Source organism: Tiliqua scincoides, chromosome 4, assembly GCF_035046505.1.
Source record: "Tiliqua scincoides isolate rTilSci1 chromosome 4, rTilSci1.hap2, whole genome shotgun sequence".
NCBI classification, from domain to species: Eukaryota; Metazoa; Chordata; class Lepidosauria; order Squamata; family Scincidae; genus Tiliqua; species Tiliqua scincoides.
Window position 1 is genome coordinate 208,896,989 of NC_089824.1, and position 26,028 is coordinate 208,923,016.

At 44.0% G+C, this 26,028-nt stretch overlaps 1 pseudogene; it reads right to left on the reverse strand.

Moving 5' to 3' along the window:
* Nucleotides 1-22,586: 22,586 nt before the first annotated feature.
* Nucleotides 22,587-22,706, reverse strand: LOC136650485 (5S ribosomal RNA; annotated as a pseudogene).
* Nucleotides 22,707-26,028: the final 3,322 nt, after the last annotated feature.

The following is a 26,028-nucleotide window of genomic DNA, read 5'->3' on the forward strand; positions in this document are numbered from 1 at the left end:
TCCTGACTTTAGAAATGGGCTATGTCAGAATGCCAGATGCAAGGGAGGGCACCAGGATGAGGTCTCTTGTTATCTGGTGTGCTCCTTGGGGCAGTTGGTGGGCCGCTGTGAGATACAGGAAGCTGGACTAGATGGGCCTATGGCCTGATCAAGTGGGGCTGTTCTTATGTACAGATCTCCCCAAATGCAGGCTGCAATCCTACCCACACTTTCCTGAGAGTAAGCCCCATTGAACAAAATAGGACTTACTTCTGAGTAAACCTGGTTAGGATTGTGCCCGCAGTCACATACCATGTTGGCAGCAAGTCTAATAAACTAAAAATAAAATACTGAAATGAACTGAATGGAGACCCACCTTACCCATAGGTTGAGAAACAGTGATCTAAGCCATTTAAAATCCAAACATAAAACACAAATTTTTGCATACTTGAAGATAAACAAACAAAAATTCCGTAGGAGTGCCTTTCCTTCTTGAAAGGTGTTTGGTTTGTTTTCACAGGAAAATGTTTTGCAGAAATCTGTAATGCCACAAACTTCATTCATGAACATTTTTCACTCCATCCTTTAAGCTAATACTGGGTCCCAAAACAGAGCATCAGCTGAATGGAATGCCAAACATATTGGAGATAAAAGTTTTGCCGATTAAGTTCTTCTGTCTGAATCGAAAGCTAATGTTATGTGTCTCCAAAGCTAATTGTTAGACTTTTGGTGTACTAGATGCTGGGATGCTGATCAGGAGAGAATTGCTTCACCCACAGACGTGTTGATGTTATCACCTACCTTTTGTTACTGAATGCATTAACACTGATGTCTGCATCTTGCTAAATCAGCTGCTAGGAAATAGCACAGTTGGTTCTCCCTTCACCATTGTAGCTATTGATTTCAGAGGCAGTAATCCTGAAGTGATGACTTTGGTCTAGCTGAGTCACACAGCTGCTTCAGACTCCATTGGATAGATAAGGTTGATGAATAGTCACAGTGGTGTCACTAAGGTACATGTCACCCAGTATGGAAGGCCAGCACATCACCCCTAGCATGGACCTCCTCCCATGCAGTAAGCAGAGCAATGCCCAGGTGGTGGGCATGATGTACCAATGCCCAGCCTCTGCTGGGGTTTTGGCTATATCATATCAAATAGAGATATTTCATTGCATTCTGCATGAATTATGCATCGATTGATCTGTAACACGATGACATTATTCAAATATACGAAGATTTAAAATTTTTTGGCTAGTAGTGGTGTCACCCCGCCTCCGTGCACATCACAAAGCACCCTGCATCCCCATGCCCCCCTAGTGACACTACTGTAATGCTGCTGAATGTAATGCCATTGAATCCCAACAGTCCAGTTCTTGCTCCATTTTTATTGTTTAGTAACTAACCACTAATTACATTAGCCAAGACATCACCTTGTTGACAAAGGTCTGTATAGTCAAAGCTATGGTTTTCCCAGTAGTAATGTATGACTGGGAGAGCTGGACCATAAGGAGGGCTGAGCGCCAAAAAACAGACGCTTTCAAATTATGGTGTTGGAGAAGACTTTTGAGAGTCCCCTGGACTGCAAGGAGATCAAATCAGTCAATCCTACAGGAAATTAACCCTGACTATTTGTTCTGCCAAATCCCAATCCACTGGGCCTTGTGCCCACTTGAGGCTAATTAGTTTCCCTGGTGAAACCCAACAGTGCAGCAAGCAAAGGTCAGAGTCCAGTTCCAGTCCACAGATGCCAAGTAAATCAGTCCCATCAATCAAATCAGAGTCCAGAGCCAATAAGCCAAGTTACAGTCCAAGGTCAGGTTCCAGGTAGGTCAGTCAAATCCTTCAGGGTATCCAAGTCAAAGTCCAAAACCAGTCACAATCCACAGTCAGATTCCAAATTCAATAAGCCAAGTCAGTCTCCTCTCCTACCTCCAACCTGCACTCCTTCAAAACCCACAAACCCTTTCTGCCTCAGGTACTCCTTATATCCCTGAGGGCCCTATTGCCTTCCAGTGGCTGCAGCTGTGCAGCACACTCTGCTGGATGCCCAGGCCTTACCCTTAAAGCGGCCACTGCTGACACCACATCTACCTCCTCGCCAGTTCTTCCAGATTCCAATACACTATTCATTGGAAGGACAGATGCTGAAGTTGAAGCTTAAATACATTGGTCATCTAATGAGAAGGGAGGACTCTTTAGAAAAGACCCTGATGCTGAGAAAAACTGAAGGCAAAAGGAGAAAGGGATGGCAGAGGGTGAGATGGTTAGATAGTGTCACAGAGGCAATGAACATGAATTTGGACACACTCCGGACATTAGAGGTAAACAGGGGAACCTGGTATGCTGTAGTCCATAGGGTCATGAAGAGTCAGATCTCCACCCTTTGGAACTTCCTGTCCCTTGAAAGGGTATCTGACCTTCTCCCTACCATAAGAACATAAGAACAGCCCCACTGGATCAGGCCATAGGCCCATCTAGTGCAGCTTCCTGTATCTCACAGCGGCCCACCAAATGCCCCAGGGAGCACACCAGATAACAAGAGACCTCATCCTGGTGCCTTCCCTTGCATCTGGCATTCTGACATAACCCATTTCTAAAATCAGGAGGTTGCGCATACACATCATGGCTTGTACCCCATAATGGATTTTTCCTCCAGAAACTTGTCCAATCCCCTTTTAAAGGCGTCTAGGCTAGACGCCAGCACCACATCCTGTGGCAAGGAGTTCCACAGACCGACCACATGCTGAGTAAAGAAATATTTTCTTTTGTCTGTCCTAACCCGCCCAACACTCAATTTTAGTGGATGTCCCCTGGTTCTGGTATTATGTGAGAGTGTAAAGAGCATCTCCCTATCCACTCTGTCCATTCCCTGCATAATTTTGTATGTCTCAATCATGTCCCCCCTCAAGTGTCTCTTTTCTAGGCTGAAGAGGCCCAAACGCCATAGCCTTTCCTCATAAGGAAGGTGCCCCAGCCCCGTAATCATCTTAGTCGCTCTCTTTTGCACCTTTTCCATTTCCACTATGTCTTTTTTGAGATGCGGCGACCAGAACTGGACACAATACTCCAGGTGTTTCCTTACCATAGATTTGTACAATGGCATTATAATACTAGCCGTTTTGTTCTCAATACCCTTCCTAATGATCCGAAGCATAGAATTGGCCTTCTTCACTGCCGCCGCACATTGGGTCGACACTTTCATCGACCTGTCCACTACCACCCCAAGATCTCTCTCCTGATCTGTCACAGACAGTTCAGAACCCATCAGCCTATATCTAAAGTTTTGATTTTTTGCCCCAATGTGCATGACTTTACACTTACTGACATTGAAGCGCATCTGCCATTTTGCTGCCCATTCTGCCAGTCTGGAGAGATCCTTCTGGAGCTCCTCACTATCACTTCTGGTCTTTACCACTCGGAAAAGTTTGGTGTCGTCTGCAAACTTAGCCACTTCACTGCTCAACCCTGTCTCCAGGTCATTTATGAAGAGGTTGAAAAGCACTGGTCCCAGGACAGATCCTTGGGGCACACCACTTTTCACCTCTCTCCATTGTGAAAATTGCCCATTGACACCCACTCTCTGCTTCCTGGCCTCCAACCAGTTCTCAATCCACGAGAGGACCTGTCCTCTAATTCCCTGACTGTGGAGTTTTTTCAGTAGCCTTTGGTGAGGGACCGTGTCAAACGCCTTCTGAAAGTCCAGATATATAATGTCCACGGGTTCTCCCGCATCCACATGCCTGTTGACCTTTTCAAAGAATTCTATAAGGTTGGTGAGGCAAGACTTACCCTTACAGAAGCCATGCTGACTCTCCCTCAGCAAGGCCTGTTGGTCTATGTGTTTTGAGATCCTATCTTTGATGAGGCATTCCACCATCTTACCCGGTATGGATGTTAGGCTGACCGGCCTATAGTTTCCCGGGTCCCCCCTCTTTCCCTTTTTAAAAATAGGCGTGACATTTGCTATCCTCCAATCTTCTGGCACCATGGCCGTTTTGAGGGACAAATTGCATACCTTAGTCAAGAGATCTGCAACTTCATTCTTCAATTCCTTAATAACCCTTGGGTGGATGCCATCAGGGCCCAGTGACTTATTGATCTTTAATTTATCAATGAGGTCTGAAACATCTTCTCTTTTAACCTCTATCTGACTTAACTCCTCAGTCAGGAGGGGCCGTTCGGGCAGCGGTATCTGCCCAAGGTCTTCTGCTGTGAAGACAGATGCAAAGAACTCATTTAATTTCTCTGCCATCTCTAAGTCTCCTTTTATCTCCCCTTTCCCTCCCTCACCATCCAGAGGGCCAACTGCTTCTCTGGTGGGTTTCCTGCTTCTAACATATTTGAAGAAGCTTTTATTATTCCCCTTAATGTTGCCGGCCATGCGTTCCTCATAGTCTCGCTTGGCCTCCCGTATCACCTTCTTACATTTCTTTTGCCACAGTTTATGTTCCTTTTTATTCTCCTCATTAGGGCAAGACTTCCATTTATGGAAGGAAGCTTCCTTGCCCTTCACAGCCTCTCTAACTTGGCTGGTTAGCCATGCGGGCACCCTCCTGGATTTAGTGGAACCCTTCTTTCTTTTTCCATTTTTCACCATTTTTCCATTTTACCATTTTTCACCAACCTGACTCTTTCAGCAGGCATGTCCTGGGTTGATTTAATTTCTGCCCTCTCTGTTTTGATTCTCTTTACTTTGATTAAAGGGTCTTGCTGCTACTGTTCAGTTCTACTTTTCAGTTGTACTGATTTTTGAAAGCTGAACTCCTTAGTGGGAGAAAATACAGGACATTAAAAAAAAATAAAAATATGATAAATAAACCACGAAACAATAGGCCACTTTTAAAACATTCACAGTGCAATCTTAGGCATGTCTACTTAGAAGTAAGCTCAACTGAATTCAATGGGACTTACTACCAGGTAAGCCTCAAGCACCTATGACAGTCAATTATGCTTGATGAGTCCCAGTGATGAGACAGATATCATCACTAAAGTTGAGTGAAAACAATTTTAGATTCACTTTCACTTTTGTTATGGTATTAAAGTATCCCTACTTTGGGTTGTGCTATTGGTCGCTCCTTTGGATTTCAGTTAGGACCTGGACACTAGAAGAAAGTGTTCAAAAGGAAGCCCATAGGTATAGCTTAGAAAAACACCTAAGCTTTGGGGTGCAAGAAACCCACATGGAATTATTTCTTTGATAGCTGGCTGCCCTGGATATATCTGCAAGGGTGGAAGGAGCACTGCCTAGAGGCGTGGAGGAGATGAGAGCAGGGGTTAGGGAGGTAGGGGTGAGGGGCCTAGGTCCTTTTATGAGACTCTGGGGTAGGACGGGTGAGAGCTATCCTAGGGTTGAAGGTTGTTGAAAGTTGGGTGGCAGATGTTTGGAACTAGAGAAGGGACCAGGAGTGTAGATACTGAGTTTTTAATCTTTTCTCTCTCCTCCCCCTCCCGTACCATGTGCTTTGGAGAGCCCATTTCAAAGGAGAGGCAAGTTCTTTGACCTTCTGAAGTTCTTGTTCACCCAGAGAAATTTCCCACTCATTAATCTTAGTTGGAAAAAGAATCTGTTCCATTGAAAGCCAATGGAAGAGTGTCATTTAAAAAACAAAGCAAAACTGAATAGCATGGAAGTAATAACTGCAACTGGGATCTAAACCACAGTAGGGGCAAAGTTCAAAAGCTCCTCTACTCCCTAGCCTTGATTTTGCCATGTTTTATGGGGGGGCCCTCTTTAAAAAGAAAATTACCCTCCCCCCTGCAGCACTGTACAATTTGGTACATGCCTAGTTTAACCCTCTGTGGTCAATTCACCATTTCCTGGAGCTTTTTTGAGCAAGTCCCTTCTGAGCTATGGGCAGTAGCTGGTATGACTGAAATGCAGGGGAAAAAGTTTTGATTTTCCTTTGATTGACTGAGGGCACAATCCTAACCAGGTCTACTCAGAAGTAAGTCCCATTTTGTTCAATGGGGCTTACTCTCAGGAAAGTGTGGTTAGGATTGCAGCCTTAGCTGTTCAGTGGAAGTGTCTCCCTCAGTGAACTTGCAAATACAAGAGGAAAATTAAAAGGCATGAATATTTTGCTCAGCTCTAATTCAGATGCTCTGAAAGCCTCTCCAAATTCAAACCTCTTCAAATTCTTAACATACAGGATTCCAAGTCTTAGACAATAGATACTTATGCACATTCCGCACCTGCTCATGACAGCCAATATCCAGTTCAAATTAAAGACTTGGCAATCACAAAAATTAGGAATCGTTTCTTGTGCACCGGGAGGTGGGCTTAACAGAGTAATTTATATCTTTCTCAATCAGCCAACAGGTTAATTATGTGCTTCTATCCCAATGCTTTTTCCTTCACAAAGATATTTCTGAGAAACTGGACTCTACTTCAAATGCAGAGAAACAGAACATGTCCTTTCTTCCGCTCTCCCTGATGTTTTCAAGGATCCGTTGGAGAATTGTCATGTATGACAACAGGGGCGCTATAGTACTTTTTGGACCTCTGAGGGTCTTGCTGTGCTGGCTGTTGGGTAGTGTTTCATTCCAGGTATGTTTTGTAGCAATAAAGAACTGTTGTGCTTGCAAGGTTCATTTGATCTTTCCCACTTCTCCTGTTGCCCAGCACAACAAAAACAAGATAGCAAGAATTTTAAAAATAAAAAGAACTTAGCAACACAATTATTCATTGACTGTTTCCCAATTATTTTCCTGTTTCTTTTTCATCTAGGTCCACATATCTTCTAGGGGTGCAAGATTTCCTCTGTTCCATTCCTCTTTTGTTCAGATCTCTTGGACTCATGTTCAGATTTTCCTGGATTCCAGTTTCATGAGAAGTTTTTCTAAAATTAATTCTATAATTCTCAGAACACTGTCCGGGTGCCCTAGCTGATCTAGGGGCCAGAGCCCTGTGACTCTGAAAGCCTGGGTGGCGCAGCAAGAGCCAACACTGCCAACACCTATGCAGGTGGCACAAGCACCAATTGAGGAGTAAAGCACCAAGCGGGGAACCACTGAGAATGCACCAGCTCCATGCAGGGAGCCGCTGAGAAATCAGAAGACAGCAAACCGAGCAGATCTTCAAAGCTCCACTCACTGAATAGAAGGGAATGTGCTCCACACAGCACCAAGTCAGTGATGTGATTCAAGGCACCTGGGAGCTGATGTCATACTCAGGCTGGATCATTGGTGATACTGAGCATGATCCCTGGCATGGTCAATATTTTATTTCCTTTAAGGTGAAGAGGAGACACATGTCAATACACATGCACTTGGTGCTGAGTGCCTGTCAGGCAAGCATGGGCCAGACCAGTCGCAGGATGATGCACTGGATTGATGCCAAGAGGCCACAGTTCCACAAGCCAGCAAGGTTATACTTTTGACTGACTCAGCTAATCATCCCCATTTAATCAATCTGCTTGAGCCTTGAGCACTCAAAATTCAAATGGAGACTTGTTTCCCCCTTAAATTCAAGTGGAGTTTTCACAGCTCCAAAATTCAAGGGGCTCCAACTCCAAATCCTGTTGCCACCATGGATTTCTTGCCTTTTGGCCACAGTTGCCACCCAAGGGCTCCTGATTTGGGGCAAAACAAAAGAAAGAAGGTCTCCCACTTTTAACAGTCCTCATGAACCAGATGAGTGGAGTCCAATCAAGGAGACTTGTTTGCAAGCCAACAGAACTCCAAACTGGCCATCACACCAGCAACTGGGTGTGAAGGACAAAGGCATAACCCAGCAGGGGTCCTCATCTAGCACAGGATCTCTTGAATCTTTCACCCCACCTATTAGATTCCAACAAGCAACCAATCAGCTTTTAAACTAGCAACACACTCCCCCTACTGGTGGAAGACAGCATTAACACACTTGCTGCCCCATGTACATCCGGTGGCTCAGTTCGGTGGCAGTCTTCCAACAAGTACTACCATGATATTTGATCTAGTATGGATCTCATCAACAGTGCTAAACTTACCTTCATGGCCATTTATTGTATTACAGTTCCAAAGCTACACCCACTAAATAGAGGTGAATGTACTCCACACAGCATCAAGCCAGTGATTCAGGGCAGCTGGGGGCTCTTGCCACACTCAGGTTGGATCATGGGTGATACTGAGCACTATCTCTCCCTCTCCCATGATATAACTCAAAATAGTGTACATGGTACTCAAGGGTTGTCACCTATCCAGGCTCTGATTACTATCAACAATGCTTGGTTTTTGTAAGGGGACTACATGTTATTTCAGACCATGTCCTCACTGAGCACTCGCTGAACTAAGTTCTACTGAACTCACAAGGCTTTTACTTATGAGTGAACATGTTTAAGACTGGGGTATTAGGGATCACAACTGCCTTTATTAGCCACTGAAGTCAAGGAAGGGATTTGTTGACTTGCTGGGTATTGAAGCAGAAACATAGCCTCTTCCTAGAGGAGGAATGCTCTCTCTCTCTCTCTCTCTCTCTCTCTCTCTCTCTCTCTCTCTCTCTTGCTCTGAAATCCAATATGCAAACATTTCATCTCCCCTGTTAGATGTAAATGGAAAAGAGACTGTTTCACAAAGTGCCAAAGGAGTTTGGGTTACTTGATATCCTGCAGGCTCCAGCATTAACACCTGATGAAATGGTGTTGTGTTCAAATGGGACTCAGGAATTCTAAGAAGCAAATACCTTACACCTTAGTGGCATTTGACAATGACTGTTTAACAACCCAGCTAATCAGAAGTGGATTGTAGCAACCAAATTAATGAAGCACTAAAAGTCTTTAATGAATAATGAAGTATTCTTCACATTCTCTTGAGCTCTTATGTTTATTCATTTAAAAACAATTTGTGTAACGATCACACTCCCATAAACAGCTTTTGTACTCCATTTAGGCAGTTTAGCATGGTGCGGAGATAAAATTTTAATTTTCAAAATCCTGTCTGTTTAGCATCATGAACAAAAGCCTCTAAAGCATATCATTTGATTACATTGCTGGGTTTGTTTATTTTGAGAGTTTATTCAGGATCAGGATCTTGGCAGCAGCAAAAGCTGCATTAGTAGAGATGGGTGAAAATGGTTTTATTTTTCCGCCAGTTTGGGTGTTTTCCAAACTTAACAGTACAGAAAGCGGTGTTGTGTTTTATTCAAAATTTACATTATAGTTATAAATTATAATTGCTTTAAAAGTGTACTAGGTAGGTGATATAGGTGATATAGTGTCAGCAGATTCAGTCACAGACATTACCTATGTACTCCTCCTTTATCTGATGCTGGACAGTCTTATGTACGGCAGCGAATGACTATATTGGATAGATTACATCTAATGTTACTGTATTTAGCATGTGACAGTACTGGACAGGGATATCATATATACTTATTATTTACTTCTTTTATATATTGCCTTTTGTCTAGTCATTCAAGACACTATGCAGTTTATACTTCTAACAGATGCACCAAGAATTACAGATGACAAAATAACGAAGCAACAGAGCCAATTTGGCCAGTTTGGTGCTGCTCCAATTTGGCTCCCATGGAAGCAGCTGGAAGTGACATCTTCACTTTGTTCTGTGCAGGGTGCACTGGTGTGGGGTGCCATTGGTCCTGGGCTCACTGCTACCTCTTACTCTGATGAGTAATGGGGTCCATGGGGGGGGGAGGCAAAAATGTTTTGCATTGGACCCCACAGCTCCTAGGGCTGGTCCTGCATTCAGAACTAAGTTGTCTTTAAACCAGGATGGTGTAATGGTTTATGGGTTTGCACTTTGACCTGGAAGATCCAGGTTCAGATTCCTGCTCAGCCATGAAGCTTCCTGAATGACCTTAGGCCAAACTCTCTCTCAGCCTCACCTACCACACAGCATTGTGGACAATGCTGGACAAAAGGACAAAAGAGGACAAAAGAGGGGGAGGAACTATGTACACCACCCTGAGCTCCTTGGAGGGAAAGCTGTATAAAAATGTTCAAACTCATGCCTTTGATGGACTTGGATGGACAGCAGATGATGGCATGAGTTCACTGGCCTAAACTACTCCTATAGTAGGATTTGAATATCTGACTGTACTTCATGGTTGATGCGCAATGATGTTTTGACAATTTATGTTGTTTCATCGCACTTGCCAATGCCAAAGCAACCAAAACTCCATCACTGTTAAAGAATTGTGGGCCCAATCCTATCCAACTTTCCAGTGCAGGTGCAACAGTGCCAATGGGGTGTGCACTTCATTCTGCTATGGGAGAGCAGTCCTGGTGGCCTTCTCAAGGTACGAGAATATTTGTTCCCTTACATTGGTACTGCATTGTAGTTGCATCAGCCCTGGGAAGTTGGTTAGGATTTGGCCCTAAGTTTTTTATTTATTTTACTCATTGTGCAAATAAACTTTGTGTTCAGTAAGACTTGGGCTATAATCCTTACTCACCAGAAATAAATACCTCTAGTCATAGGTAAAGGCAGGAAGGGAAGGATACAGTGAAAACTACACCTTGTCACTGAAACCGTTGCATCTGTCCCCCAGAACACTTGTTGGTGGCTTCATGTTACTTCTTTCCCCTTACTCTGCCTGCCACTTACCTGCCCCAAGCTTCTCCAGCAGTTCCCTAACTGGGGGTCCGCAGCCCACTAGAACAGGGCAGAGGGGGGAGGCTGGGAAAAGAAGGGATAGCATCTGGTTCGCACCATTGCCATTGGATCCAACCCATCGTGCTGCCTCCCCACCCCGTCCCTTCCCCCCTCCCCACCCAGGAGGAGGTGGCCTCCTTGCCCCACTGCTGCCTCACATACTTTGGCAGGCATAGCGGGAACCAGTGGTGGCATTGAGATACTACTGTCTGTTACAATGGAACACACAAAATGGCCACTTCATGACATTCCTTCACACTGGCTGGATTAGAGGCTGACTTTAAAGCAAGGGTGTTTTCCTGAGTCTCCAAGGCTCAGGATTGGTGGACCAATCAGTTGGTGTAGTGGGACATGAATGAACTTTATGTGTTCGCTAAGAATGCATGTATGCATGCATTAACTTATATCCACCCCCCCACTTCTTGATGGATTTCACTTGTTTCATCAAAACTGTTTAGACTTCCTTCAAAATTTATTACATGTTTTGCCTGAGAAGCAATTCCCAAATTCGCTTTGTATTTTGCTTTAGGTAAACTGTGGTGACAACCTCAGAATGTGAGAGAAATTTTTTACTAGTGTTATTGGAAATTTTGTGTCTTCCTTCAGAATTCCTCAGATGTTTCACCTGAGGAGAAATCCTCTACGTTAAGCTCAAATTGTTACTTTCAGTGAAATTATGATGGGCACAGAAGAACTCAGGCACATCTCCTCACAAGCTAGTCATAATGAGGATTTTCTTTAAAATTAAGAATAACTGTAGATGAAGTGTAGACATAAAAAATGGTGAAGATGACAAAAGAAGCAATTTGATGATGATAAAATATATTTTGTTTGAAGGTAAGGTAGCTTGACCCCTGTTGTGATCAGCATGGGCCATGATGCACATGTGATATTTTTCTGACCAAGAACACATGTTTGTGCACACAGAACAAACACATTTTTATAAACATTCCGGATAGCCTACTTCTCTGATGTTTAACATTGCTACAGTGCCTCGGGCACACTGCAGGAGCCAAAATTATGCTGTACAACCCCATACGGTATTTCGTGAAAGTTATTTAGTTTCCAATAAAGCACTATATATGCTGCACAAGGGGATGTACAGTCTCCTTCTACACCAGCTATATAAGCTCAGTAACTAGGACATCCTACACCAGCTATATGAGCTCAGTAACTAGGACATTTTTTGTGCTCATAGATGTCAGGTGAATTGTAGCATAACAAGTTCTGTTGTTGTTGTTGTTTTTCCCCCAGAGGTACTCTGAATCCCAGTGGTGGTCCTGGGTGTGTGAGGGGGGCAAAAGCCCAAGGCGCCACACGTATAGCCCCTGTGGGGGCACACCCACTGTACTGCTGCCTCCACCTGCCCTCTGGAGCCATTCCAGTGAAGCTTTGCCACCGGGTGCTCCAAAAGCCTTCTGAGGCCTCTGGAGTGCTCTTAAACAGTAATAATATAATAATAATAATATACAGTATTTATATACCGCCTTTCTTGGTCTTTATTCAAGACTTTATTCAAGGCGGTTTACACAGGCAGGCTTATTAAATCCACGCAGGGATTTTTACAAATTGAAAGAAGGTTCTCTCTTTCAAGAACCACCACATTCAAGCTGTTACACTCCGATCTGGTTTAACATTCTGGCCTCCATTCTCCCACGCTCCGAGCAGATGGAACAGCTCAGCTGCAGCTTGTCAGCTGCTTCAAGGTCGCACGGTGCCGGTGGCCTCGAACTGGCGACCTTGTGGATGTTAATCTTCAGGCAAATGGAGGCTCTACCCTCTAGACCAGACCTCCTGCCCATTTTCATTAGAAAACCAGAAGGCTTTCAGAGTGCTTGGGAACATTGCACGAGCCTCCATACAGATGAGTAAGTATCCCCTGGGGGGGCAGTGTGTTGCGGGGGACAGCATATTGCAGTCCTGTGCCCTGTGGTGCCCAGGGGCCAGGTCCACAACTGTTGAATGCATCCATTATGTGAATTCTGTGTGAATGTCCAGTTTCCACAGTCTGCGTGAATTTCCATCAATGCATCCCATGACAATAATTAAGAACATAAGAACATAAGAACAGCCCCACTGGATCAGGCCATAGGCCCATCTAGTCCAGCTTCCTGTATCTCACAGCAGCCCACCAAATGCCCCAGGGAGCACACCAGATAACAAGAGACCTGGATCCTGGTGCCCTCCCTTGCATCTGACATAGCCCATTTCTAAAATCAGGAGGTTGCACATACACATCATGGCTTGTAACCCATAATGGATTTTTCCTCCAGAAACTTGTCCAATCCCCTTTTAAAAGCATCCAGGCCAGATGCTGTCACCACATCCTGCGGCAAGGAGTTCCACAGACCAACCACATGCTGAGTAAAGAAATATTTTCTTTTGTCTGTCCTAACCCTCCCAACACTCAATTTGAATGGATGTCCCCTGGTTGTGATGTTATGTGAGAGTGTAAAGAGCATCTTTCTATCGGTGATCATCTTAGTCACTCTCTTTTGCACCTTTTCCATTTCCACTATGTCCTTATTGAGATGTGGCAACCAGAACTGGACACAATATTCCAGGTGTGGCCTTACCATAGATTTGTACAACAGCATTATAATATTAGCCGTTTTGTTCTCAATACCTTTTCTAACGATCCCAAGCATAAAATTGGTCTTCTTTACTGCCGCTGTACATTGGGTCGACACTTTCATCGACTTGTCTGCCACCATCCCAAGATCTCTCTCCTGTTCTGTCACAGACAGCTCAGAACCCATTAGCCTATATGTGAAGTTTTGATTTTTTGCCCCAATGTGCATGACTTTACACTTACTGAGATTGAAACGCATCTGCCATTTTGCTGCCCATTCTGCCAGTTTGGAGAGATCCTTCTGAAGCTCCTCACAATCATGTCTGGTCTTCACAACTCGGAAAAGTTTGGTGTCGCCCGCAAACTTTGCCACCTCACTGCTCACCCTGTCTCCAGGTCATTTATGAAGAGGTTGAAAAGCACCAGTCCCAGGACAGATCCTTGGGGCACACCGCTTTTCACCTCTCTCCATTGTGAAAATTGCCCATTGACACCCACTCTCTGTTTCCTGATCTTCAACCAGGTCTCAATCCAGGAGAGGACCTGCCCTCTAATTCCCTGACTGTGGAGTTTTTTCAGTAGCCTTTGGTGAGGGACCATGTCAAATGCCTTCTGAAAGTCCAGATATATAATGTCCACGGGTTCTCCCACATCCACATGCCTGTTGACCTTTTCAAAGAATTCTATAAGGTTCGTGAGGTAAGACTTACCCTTACAGAAGCCATGCTGATTCTCCCTCAGCAAGGCCTGTTCATCTATGTGTTTTGAGATTCTATATTTGATGAGGCATTCCACCATCTTACCTGGTATAGATGTTAGGTAACATAATTGAATTATGTTTTCTGAAATATGTTGTGGGCATTAGTAATACGTCTTATTGTTGAGGAACTAGCAGGCAGGAGATGAAAACTTCAATTTTCTTCATCAAGTGCTTCTGATATTAGCAGGTGTCTGCAACAGGCGAAATTTTGTTTACCTCAGCTTGCTTCAGACTCTGTAAGCTCCGCTGAGATCTGCATAAGTCATTCTAGGCTCCTTTTCCCAACATAATGGAGAATATTTTGAGCACAAATAAATGCTTTGCTAAATCAATAAACAATCCAGGGGAAATATCAAAAGTCCTATCAGATCTCTTTAATGCCTTGGTTGAAATTACCATCAAAACTCTATGGAAATTAGAATCGCGAAAGCAAACAAAATGGAGAGGCAATACATTTGTGGAAGAGAGAACGCACGCCAAATAATTCTTTGGAGGAGTTCATGCTCAAATCATTGGGCCAGAAGTATCAAATTGCTGGTAAATATTACAAGAGCAATCTTGAAAGACTGCTCAAGGATATTGCTTTTGTGAAACCGTTAAAACATACTGTGAGACTTCTTATGGGCTCCCCACCTGGAGCTCTTTATTCTCCCATAACAGCATGTATTCTTTTTTGTAGGAGAAATCCTGAGACGATCCTTTTTAGCGAGTTACTTAACTGAACTCTTTGATGTGTAGAACGAAGACGTTTTTCTGTGTCAGTAAAGAGAATATATTTGGGGCGATACAAAGAGAGCTCTCGTTATACGCATTTTAACACTGTATTGTTCTTACGTCTCCATTTTGTGACAGTGGCACGAGAATCACAGGTGGCAAATGGCAGCAAACGTCGTTCAGAAGCTCCCACTTCGTCACATGCCAGGAGTACAAAATGGAGGAAGAGCAAAACACAGGAGGAGTTCGTGATGTAGAACAGTAAAACATGCAGTTGTGTGCATGTGTGTTAGAGAACGCATTGGAAGCTGCAGAGAATGGGCAGCTTGAAAGGGGTTCCTCCCCCATTCTCCATTGACTACATCCCTGTGACTAGACCAGCTTTGGGGGGGGGGGGAGAGCGGTGGCAAATATTCCATAGTTGCAGCCTCATCATCATGTCTCAGTACTGCTTTTTCTTCTCCTCCTTCAGGATCCCCACAGCTCATGTTGCTCCAAGAAATGACATGCTCTGGCAACTAACATCCCAATCCTGAGCTGCCCAGTGTGCGAGGCTGCTGCAGCGCCAAAATGGCTACCACAGCATCCAATGCACGCTGGGCAGCCCACAGTGGCTCCTTGGGGGAAGGGAACTTTCATTGCCTTCCCCTGGTTAAGGGAAGTAGCCCCACAATGGGGCCATTCAATTCTGCAGTGGCTCTTGAGCCAGTGCAGAATCAAGGAGTCCCATGTTGAGCTGTGAGGCCCAACACAGAGCTCAGGATCTAGTGGAGCCGAGCTCTGCCAGAAAAGTCCATCACAGGTTACAAGCCATGACGGGTATGTGCAACCTTCTGGTTTTAGAAGTAGGGTACCTCAGAATGCCAGATACAAGGGACTGCACCAGGAGGCAGATCTCTTGATGTTTTGCGTACTCCTTGAAGCATTTGGTGGGCCACTTTGAAATACAGGAATCTAGACTAGATGGGCCTTTGACCTGATTCAGTGGGGCTCTTCTTATGTTCTTATATATGTTGTGTTCTTTTTGTGAAGTGGTTTTCAATCACCGTGAGTATGCACTCTTCACATAGGTAACCTCTAAGAAAAAGAAATGAAGTGAAAACTGTAACAAACACAGCAATCTGAATGTCCAAACATTTTAGAAAAAATTGAAAGAAATCAGATTGCAGACCCCCTGGCACTGATGCCCAAACAGGAGGAGATGGCAATTTTGAATCTCAAAATCTTCAGTGAAATTTGTATGGGGAGAATTTCAAAAGCATACCTCAAAGTTATCTTAATCTCTTGGAACTCAGAGTGATCACACAAAGGAAGAATGGTTTTAATCCTATTACCATCCTTCCATTCAGAATTAGTGATTGCTATATTAAAAGAGTGCTGATACCAGAGGGATTTGAAACACCACAGAGAGGTAGGGGAATGTCTATAATTTTCATTATGTTCCACTGGTACAAAGATTTTTTATGAGCTAAATAGAAGTCCACAAACAACATTTAAAAAAAATGCCAAAGTCTTTAACATTCTATCTTTACTATGAAGGGATATTGTTGAATTCGTTTCAGATGATACTTGATTGGGGGGAAAAAAGTAACCAAATTTGTTGCTGTCACTTAAGCTCCACCATGTTAACCAATGTAATTGACCTACATTCATTTTCCTTTGAAAGTGCACAGGTTAAGTGGTGGTTTTTGTTATATTATCAAATACGTGTGCTAGCGGCAGTCATCAGAGTATCTGAAGGAAGGAAAAAAGAAAGGAAAAGGAGCAGAAAATAAATGTAGAATGTCAGAACAGTTCAAATAGACTGAGATCAGACACATGTAACACTGACACAAGTGACAACATTGATGTTGCAGGCATGAATCAGTAGTGCCTATATCACTAGCATCCACCATCCATTTAAAAAAGAAGATGAGTAAGAACTGTATTTGCTGGAGCAAGAAGAGCAGATTACTTTTATGGTGAAGAAATCCATTTTTCAATACAGTTTGCTAACCAGTGACCCAGTGGCATAGCTAGAGAGGGTACAAAACATTAAGTTTTGCTGGGATCCTCACCACAGCTTGCAAGCAGCTCCTCCCCTTCTAAGCCATTCTAAGGTGGTGGTTCTACCACCATCCAGAATGGCTCTGAAGGGGAGGGGCCGATTGGATATTTAGCATTTGAATTCAAACTTTAGCATTTGAATTCCCAGATCCAGATACTGATTGCAGATATTTCAGCTGGAGTGGGAAAGGAGGTTTCAGTTTAGGGCTCTCCCCCAGTGGATGCCAAGGTAGATTCATTCCATGCTGGCACAACTGCTTTGAAGGGGATTCTCCGGTTCTGAATTGGATATTTTATACCAAAGGGAGAAGCATAAATTCACAGGCTCATAAGGAGTGCAAACCTTTACTAATTTGTCCCTGTGGCCAAGAGATAAATGATGAAATTAATGATTAAGCAAGCCATCATAATGCTAATAAGACCATATGTAGGGCATAAGAAAAACCACTTTGCTTCATTTACTTAAAAAGTAGAGTTTACTTTTAATGACTGAAGATATTAACATCTAGTAACTAGTCAATCTTTTACTGGATTTTACATATATTCCTGCTGGCTGCCTCCGAGGAGCTCATTCTAGATTAAATTAATGTGATACTTCTATAGATCTCTCATAGTAAGTGACGGAAGTGCCTGGTGCTTTTTCCTTTGGCTTATTGGGTGTATCATTCTTTTCATAATAATTCCCATCTATATTTGATTTCTGGATCAGAAATAAGTTCATATACCTCAAAATGTATTTTTGTATTATTATTTTTCATGTCAGTCTTTTCATCTAGTCACTGAATGGCTCGGATAACTGTGGAGCCTGCGTTGGCTCGATCATGTCGTGAGAATGGATGATGGCCGGATCCCAAAGGATCTCCTCTATGGAGAACTCGTGCAAGGAAAGCGCCCTACAGGTAGACCACAGCTGCGATACAAGGACATCTGCAAGAGGGATCTGAAGGCCTTAGGAGTGGACCTCAACAAGTGGGAAACCCTGGCCTCTGAGCGGCCCGCTTGGAGGTAGGCTGTGCAGCATGGCCTTTCCCAGTTTGAAGAGACACTTGGCCAACAGTCTGAGGCTAAGAGGCAAAGAAGGAAGGCCCATAGCCAGGGAGAGACCAGGGACAGACTGCACTTGCTCCCAGTGTGGAAGGGATTGTCACTCCCGAATTGGCCTTTTCAGCCATACTAGATGCTGTTCCAGAACCACCATTCAGAGTGTGATACCATAGTCTTTCGAGACCGAAGGTTGCCAACATTCCTAGGAAGTTCAGAAGTGGGTTGGTGAAAAACAAACTGCAATCACCCTATGGGATCTTTCCCCTATGGGAATCTTTATTCTGTTGTGACAGGGTCCGAGATCAGCCATCAATATGATTACAGGTGCAATCCTAACCAACTTTCCAGCATTGACATAGCTGTGCCAATTTGGTGTGCACTGCATCCTGCAGTGGGAGGTAGTCAAAGGTGGGGTCTCCACAAGGTAAGGACATGTTTGTTATCTTACCTTGGGCCTGCATTGTGGCTAGATCAGTGCTGGAATATTGGTTAGGATTGCGCCCATAAAGATAAACACTTTAAGCTGTTTCTACCCAACGTTGCATATACGCAACAGGGATCAAATGTGTACACTTGTGGGCTGGGCAGAAATGGGTTAAGAAGGATTACTTCAACTACAATCTTATTAACACTTACTTGAGAATGTGTCCCCATTGAAAACAATGAAGGTTCTGAGTAAACCTGTAGAGAGAATTGTGTGGTTATTTATTCCAGTTTTTAGCCCACCCTTCCTCCACAGAGCCCAGGGCAGCACATGTTTATGTCACTGATAGATGGTTGCTCATAGGAGCAGCTCTTCTCTTATAGTGAAGCACATAAAACCAGGATCACCACTGAGGTCGAGAACAATGGGGACCACTGCTGGACCAATGGGGTTTGTTGGGCAAAAGCCTTGGGAGCTACTACACGATCAAGTGGGAAGGAGAATTTCTATTCACACCCTCAGTGGTTGGGAGGAAGGGGGGGCCTCACTGGATTGTCACCTCTGCTGATGTTGGCAGCCTGCGTTAGGGTAATTATTCACTTTGCAGAGAATGAGCTGTGGCCTTCTGCTTAAGAACATAAGAGCAGCTCCACTGGATCAGGTCATAGGCCCATCTAGTCCAGCTTCCTGTATCTCACAGCGGCCCACCAAATGCCCCAGGGAGCACCCAAGACAACAAGAGACCTGCATCCTGGTGCCCTCCCTTGCATCTGGCATTCTGACATTTCTAAAACCAGGAGGTTGCACATAGACATCATGGTTAGTAACCTGTAATGGATTTTTCCACCAGAAATTTGTCCAATTCCCTTTTAAAGGCATCTAGGTCATCTGTGCCACTTCAGGCTGTGCCTGTTGGAATACAGCCCTCCACAGGTTCATGGTGGGGTAGGACTGTGCCTACCCCTAACCCCTGAGGGATGGGGGATAAGAATAGGCCCTCAGTTTGACTGTACTTGTCGTAAAAGGCAAATAAACAGCCACCAAGTTGATGGAACTCGCTAGCCTGGGAAGGCATTTGGAAATGGGTTATGTCAGAATGCCAGATGCAAGGGAGGGCACCAGGATGAGGTCTCTTGTTATCTGGTGTGCTCCCTGGAGCATTTGGTGGGCCGCTGTGAGATACAGGTAGCTGGACTAGATGGGCCTATGGCCTGATCCAGTGGGGCTGTTCTTATGTTCTTATGGCAGCTCATCTGAGAGAAGGAAAACCCTGATCCCAAACCTCCACTGCCTTGTGGCTACATCCAGTCATGGAAAAGGCTTCAGGAGTCAACCCTGAAGGCAAAATCCGGAGCCGGAGTCCCTGAGGCAAAATCCGGAGCCGGAGTCCCTGAGGCACAGCCACGTTCTGGCAACTCCTGTGATGCCGCTGGAACCAACCGTATTGGCCTCTGCCTTTCCATTGAACCATTTCAGCGATGTGGAAAAGGGGGATTTGCTGCATCGGCAACAGTCTATCCTCCCTATCTACTTTACCCAGGCTTCGTGCACTGGAGAAGACACTCTGTTCCAGAACCACCATTCAGAGTGTGATACCGTAGTCTTCCGAGACTGAAGATGCCAATGATGAGGCCAGATGCCATGACCACACCCTGTGGCAAGGAGTTCCACAGACCAACCACACTCTAACACAGTCGAGGACTCCATTAAAAAAAAAATTCTTCTGCTGCAATGACTTCTACTTCCTTTCGTTTCTCGGTAATGACAAATGAAGCAAGGGCCATTATTCTATCAGCTTTTGTTCTGACCTTTGTCGGGGTGCTAGATGACAGCAAACAAAATTATGTGACACCTGACTTAAGCTATTGGGTGAATTTGTCAAACAAACCTTGTTGACTCTTAAAAGGACAAGGCAGAGGTCAACAAAATGTAACTGGTCATTTAAATCAGCCTCTGTGCCAAAGGACGAGAAGCAGTCAGTATCACGCTATGTGAAAAGGGATCTGGGAAAGTATAAGCCAATCAGTTTAACATCTGTTCCTGGTGAACTGAGGGAAAGCACAATTAAAGACAAAATTAAGCGTAAAGAAGAATTAGCCTTGCTGAAGGAGAATCAACGTGGCTTCTGCAAAGGAAAATGCTATTTTACCATCCTTCTAGACTGTGCTTTTGAAAGTATCAGCAAATAAGTGGATCAAAATGATCCGCAGACACTAAATATGCACTGTCAGATGCAAGGGATGGCACAAGGATGCAAGTCTCTTGTTGTCTCGTTTGCTTCCTGAGGCATTTGGTGGACCACTGTGAGATACAAGAAGCTGGACAAAATGGACCAATGGCCTGATCCAGTGGGGCTGTTCTTATGTTCTTATGTAATACTTTCAAAAAGCTTTGGAAGGACAGCCCAATCTATTCAACTTTCTAGTGCCAGTGCAACTGTGCCAGTGGGGTGCGGGCTGTATCCTGCGGAAGGGGGAGGGCACTCATGGTGGTCTCCTCAAGGTAAGGGAACAAATCTTCCCTTCCCTCAGGTGATTTTTAACTTGTTCATAAATGATCTGAAATTAGGGATAAACAGCAGGGTGACCAAGTTTGCAGATGACACCAAACTATTTAGGGCGATAAGAACTAAAGTCAATTGCGAAAGTCTCCAGACATACCCTTCACATTGAGAGAATGGGCAATCACATAGCAAATGTGGTTCCTGTAAATGGATGCACATTGGGGCACAAAATCTCAACTTCATGTATGCACTGTTGAGGTCTAAGCTGTTAGTGATGAACCAGGAAAGAGACCTCGGAGTTGTACTGGATGGCTCAATGAAAATGTCAACTTAATGTGTAGCAATTTTGAACAATGCAAATTCCATGTTAGGGGCCATTAGAAAGGGATTGAGAATAAGACTGTTAATGCTATGATGCCCCTGTACAAATTATGCTGTGGTCACGTTTGAAGTACTATGTAAAGTGATAACCTTTGTTAATTCTGGTGATCTGTTCCTGGAAAGCCGAGTGTTGTCTGAAAAAGCATTGTAGGAGATGCCATTGTCAAAAGCAAGCACTGATTGTCCCAACCCTACCAGGAATGCACTGCTTCCACCAGCTACAATGACTGTCAATCAAGCCAGGATGAATGTGAATGAGCATTATGAGTAGAGGTGTTTGAAAAGTGTTATTTACCTTTCTCAGTTCATTGTGTTAAGTAAGAGGCTGTAATCCTATCTTACTCACTGGAAACAAACACCTCTAGTTATGAGAGATATGACTGCACAGTTCCAGTGCTTAAGAAAAAATATTGTAGAGATGGAAAAAAGTGCAAAGGAAGGGAAGCAAAATTATCAGGGGGCTAAAGCACCTTCCTTATGAAGAAAGGTTATTTATTTTATTTATTTTTTACATTTTTATACCACCCTTCCTCCAAAGAGCTCAGGGTGGTGTACACAGCTGCTCCCCTCCTTTTGTCCTCACAACAACCCTGTGAGGTAGGTGAGGCTGAGAGAAAGTGACAGGCCCAAGGTCACCCAGGAAGTTTCACGGTTGAGGGGGGATCAAACCTGAATCTTCCAGGTCTAAGTCCACCTCCCAAACCACTACACCACCCTGGCTCTGGTTACAGAGTTTGGGGCTTTTTAGTGTGGAGGGGAAAGGTGATTACGAGGAGACGTGATTGAGGCATATCACATTATGCATGATATGGAGAGAATGGCTAGAGATTTTTCTCCCTTTCTCAGAAGGATAGCACCGGGGGTCATCCACTTCAACTGATTGGTGGCACTTAGGATGAACAAAGGAGCTGTTTCTTCGTACAGCTCATAATTAGTTGTAGAATTTGTTGCCAAGCTGCAGTGATGGTCATTTGCTTGGATGACTTTAATTTAAAAGGAGATTGGACGAATTAATGGAGGAGAGGTCTAGCAATGGTTACTAGTCATGATGACTATGGGCTACCTGTGGATTCAGTGACAGTGTGTCTCCGAGTACTGGTTGCTAGAGAGCAATGGCAGGAGAAAAGGATGCTTTTATCTTGAGTCTTGAGAATTTCCCATAGGCAGCTGGAGGCTATAGGCACACAGCCATAGGCCACAGCTTCCCATAGGCAGCTGTGAGAAATGAGATGCTAGGTGAGATGGGCCTTTGGTCTGATCCAAGGGTCTTTCCCTGCAGCCCACAAGCAAGGAATGAAAGCTATAGTCTTCTCTCACTTTTTACCCCAGCAACTGGTGTTCAGTGACAGATTGCCTCTAATTGTTCTGAATAATTTGCTGCTTTTGGGCTTGCTGAGGTTTACTGAATGACCTCTTTTTGGGGACTTAAGTGAGCTTTTGATAGAACTCGATTTTGGCAAGGTACTCAGTTAATCTTTGTGAAAGTATACAAAGTCAGTTAACAAATCTTTTTTGTGCTCACTGCATCACCCATAGTGGTTGGCAACCTTCAGTCTTGAAAGACTATGGTATAAGCCTACAGCACCTGGTATTCCCAGGCGGTCTCCCATCCAAGTACTAACCAGGCCTGACCCTGCTTAGCTTCTGAGATCAGACAAGATCAGGCATGTGCAGGGTAACAGTTGCTATCACCCATACATAAAGGTTTCGGCATCAGTGTAAACTCATCCCAAGATGTCATTGGCACGAACCTCAGTTTAATCAGCCATGCACCACCACTCATTAGTGGTGCTGTTATTAGCATGTTCTTTAATGGCTTCTGCATGACCCAGCAATATTGCATCTCTTTCCTTCAAACTCTTTTTAACCCATACAGAATTAACGATGAGACATTGCAAGATGATGTCTTTCTCGACCATGCTTTCTATGACCCAGATGTTTTGCAGCGTAATCCACAGAATAGTAATATAATTGGCATGTGCATAGTACATTGAGAGCCCAATCCTATCCTATTTTCCAGTGCCGGTTCTGCTGTACCAATGGGGTATGCACTGCTTCCTGTGATGGGAAGGCAGTCACAGAGGTCTCCTCGAGATATGGGAACATTTATTCCCTTACATCGGGGCTGCACTGTTGCTGGAAAGTTGGATAGGATTGGGCCCTCAGTCTATAAAGCATTTCACATGTATTATTTTGATGTTACAATATTATGGGGATAACATTTAATACTTTTGGGGGACGATGAGTTGCATTTCTGTGGTTATCTTCCAATCCATGTGCCTAAGACTCAACCTGCTGGTTGATTGGCACCTGAGTAAAACTGGAAGGGCAAAATTCCTTCCTGCTGATTTAGGCCTCCTGGCATTACATGCAAAGGAGTGCTGCCATCCCCCCAGCCCCACACTACAGATCCCCAGCAGCACTTTAAAAAAGACAGCAAAGTGGAGCAAAATCAAAATGTCAAAGACAGGCAGAAAACAGAACTACTGTACACTGTTGTGAAATTATTGCTCTTAATTTGTAATCCATTTACAAAATGAGCCATGATGGGGTTATCTATCTATACTCTTTTTTGTAATCTGCCACAAGCACACCAGCAGGGTGTCCCTGTAACTGGTTTACAGGGACAGTTACTGGAATTCTATGTGCAGTAAATATTTTAGATTAAAATCTGGGAATCGACCATACAAATTGTTGACCTTATAGGTTAAATTGTGTGTGTGTGTGTGTGTGTGTGTGTGTGTGTGTGTGTGTGTGTGTGTGTGTGTGTGTGTGTTTAAATTTTACACCCTGATTATCTGGTGATAACAGAGGCAGGAGAGCCATACCAGGGATTCATGGAAGGAAGTCTGAGCAGCCCTGGGTAAGGCTGCCAGGGCCAGGATACAGTGGAAAAGCCTCTGCCAGTTCCTCTCTCCTTCCGGGCCTGATCTGTGAACTGTTCCTCCCTCTCTTTGCCCAGAAACACCTTCTCCCCACCTCCTTCCCCAAGCCCTGCATTGCTTGGCACCCAAATTACCTCTGCTGACAGCCAGGGGTTTGGATCCAGCACTGGTGGACTGGCCCAGGCTGTCTTGCTGGTGCTGCTTGCCCTTGAGTCAGCATTTAGTATTTTATGGCACTTTTATTATGGCTCTTGCCAACTCTCGCGTTCCTTAGGATTGCGGTTTCAGTCTTCACTGTGTATAAGTCTTCACCATAATCCTATGGTGTAAGAACAGATTTTGTCTGATCTGGTCCAGAGAAAATAGTTGCCTCTGCTAAGGGAAGTCTTCACTATGCCTTAATTCCTGATTTCAGAACAAACTCATCAGCCCTTTACAAACAATCTTTCACAGTAGGATCAACGAGCAAATAGCCAATTACTTGTCTGAAGTGAATGATTAGTGAATGCCTCACTTGCGCTGAGCTCAGGATTTCTTAGGCAATTGTGCATCTGAATGATGATCAAATTCATAAGATGCACAGCCTGCTCACTCTTCTATTCCAGACAGATACAGGGGTAAATTTGTCAAATAAATTATTCACTACAATAAAGTTCAACCAGCTTTTGTAGTAAATAGCCTACGGGGACTGGAAGAAGCAAGAAAGCAGACAAGCCAGAAAACCACATTTGAAATATGCTTTAATGTTTGGAGTTGCCAGCCAAAAAGTAAGAAAAGCCAAAGATCTGAAGCTAAATGCAAAATTAAAATTAACTAGAAGCAGTACTGATGCAATAGTATTTGTATTGGTTGTTATGAAGCCACATTAGGTCAGAACTTAGGATCATTAGCCCATGTGCTTCTTAGAAACTGGAAGGAAAATTTTTCATTCTCACATAATGGAAAACTCTGTTTATCCTCCCCGTCTCACATATGAATTGAATATTCCGGCTGAATAATAGTAGGGTGGAAAACTCCCATCAGAACATGAATTTGCACACAACTTTCACATGAAAGAACATGGGTGCACGCACATGCACTTGCTTCAGTCATGCTCACTGTTATACAGGTTAAGTGTCATTATTTGCGAGGGTTTCATTCCCAGAGCTCACCTGGATGGCAAAAATTGCACTAAAACAAATCCATTTTAAAAAACAATGTCCTTTTGCTCAGCGAATTAAAAACTGCCTTGCTGACCTTCTGTAACACACTCTGAGACAATCAGTCTCTCTCCAGGTGCTTAGAAAGGCTTCACTCTGAGCCAGCGACCCCTCCCTTCCCTGGGAGCCCAATGCAGGGAAAGAATGGAGGAAGTGCTAATGACTTGCGTTCTGTGCTCAGGGTGAAGGGAGGGGGTCGCTTGCCTGAGAGTGAGGCTGTTCTAAGTACCTGGAGAGAGAATGATTGATGGATTGTCTATTGGCTGCCCTCTCCCCCATTAATGAGGCTATTGTTAAATGTCTTTTTTTCCCTTTGATTTAAAGGGCCCTTCTCATAGCATTGAGATAAAAACCTCAGGTAAAAAAATCTGTGGATAATTAGGTTATACCTGTATTTGCTTATTTTAATTAGGGGGGAAAAATCATCTCCCTTGAATACCTTCCTTGGTTGAAGTTTTGATTGCTAAATATTTCCTAAGGACTTATCCATTATTTTGGCAGTGTGTACATAGGCAAAATTGCTCAATCACATGCATGTATTAGGGATGTTCAGTGTTTATCAAATCGGTCTGAAGAATATTAATAGTAGAGTACCTCTGACCATGCGCAAAGTGTCTTTCCCACAGCACTGAGATCCAAAATCTAGAGTCCATCCTACCTACAATCTGACATTGCCAGGATCTAAGAGACAAAGGGCAGTGGATCATTAATGGAGGTAGAAACACTTCTGCCCAAGTTCAGATGTAATTCTTTTCTCTGGCTTCCAGCTAACTAACGGAGACAAGCCATTGTAATCACAAATCACAGGGACAAAGTTGCAAGAGGGCCAATGAGGTAGCTTTGTTTTTTGCAGGCTGTTGATAAATCTGCCTGATGTTTTCTCTCCAAAAAGGCACTTGGTATAGGTAATAAATGGCTCTGGAGTTGGGTA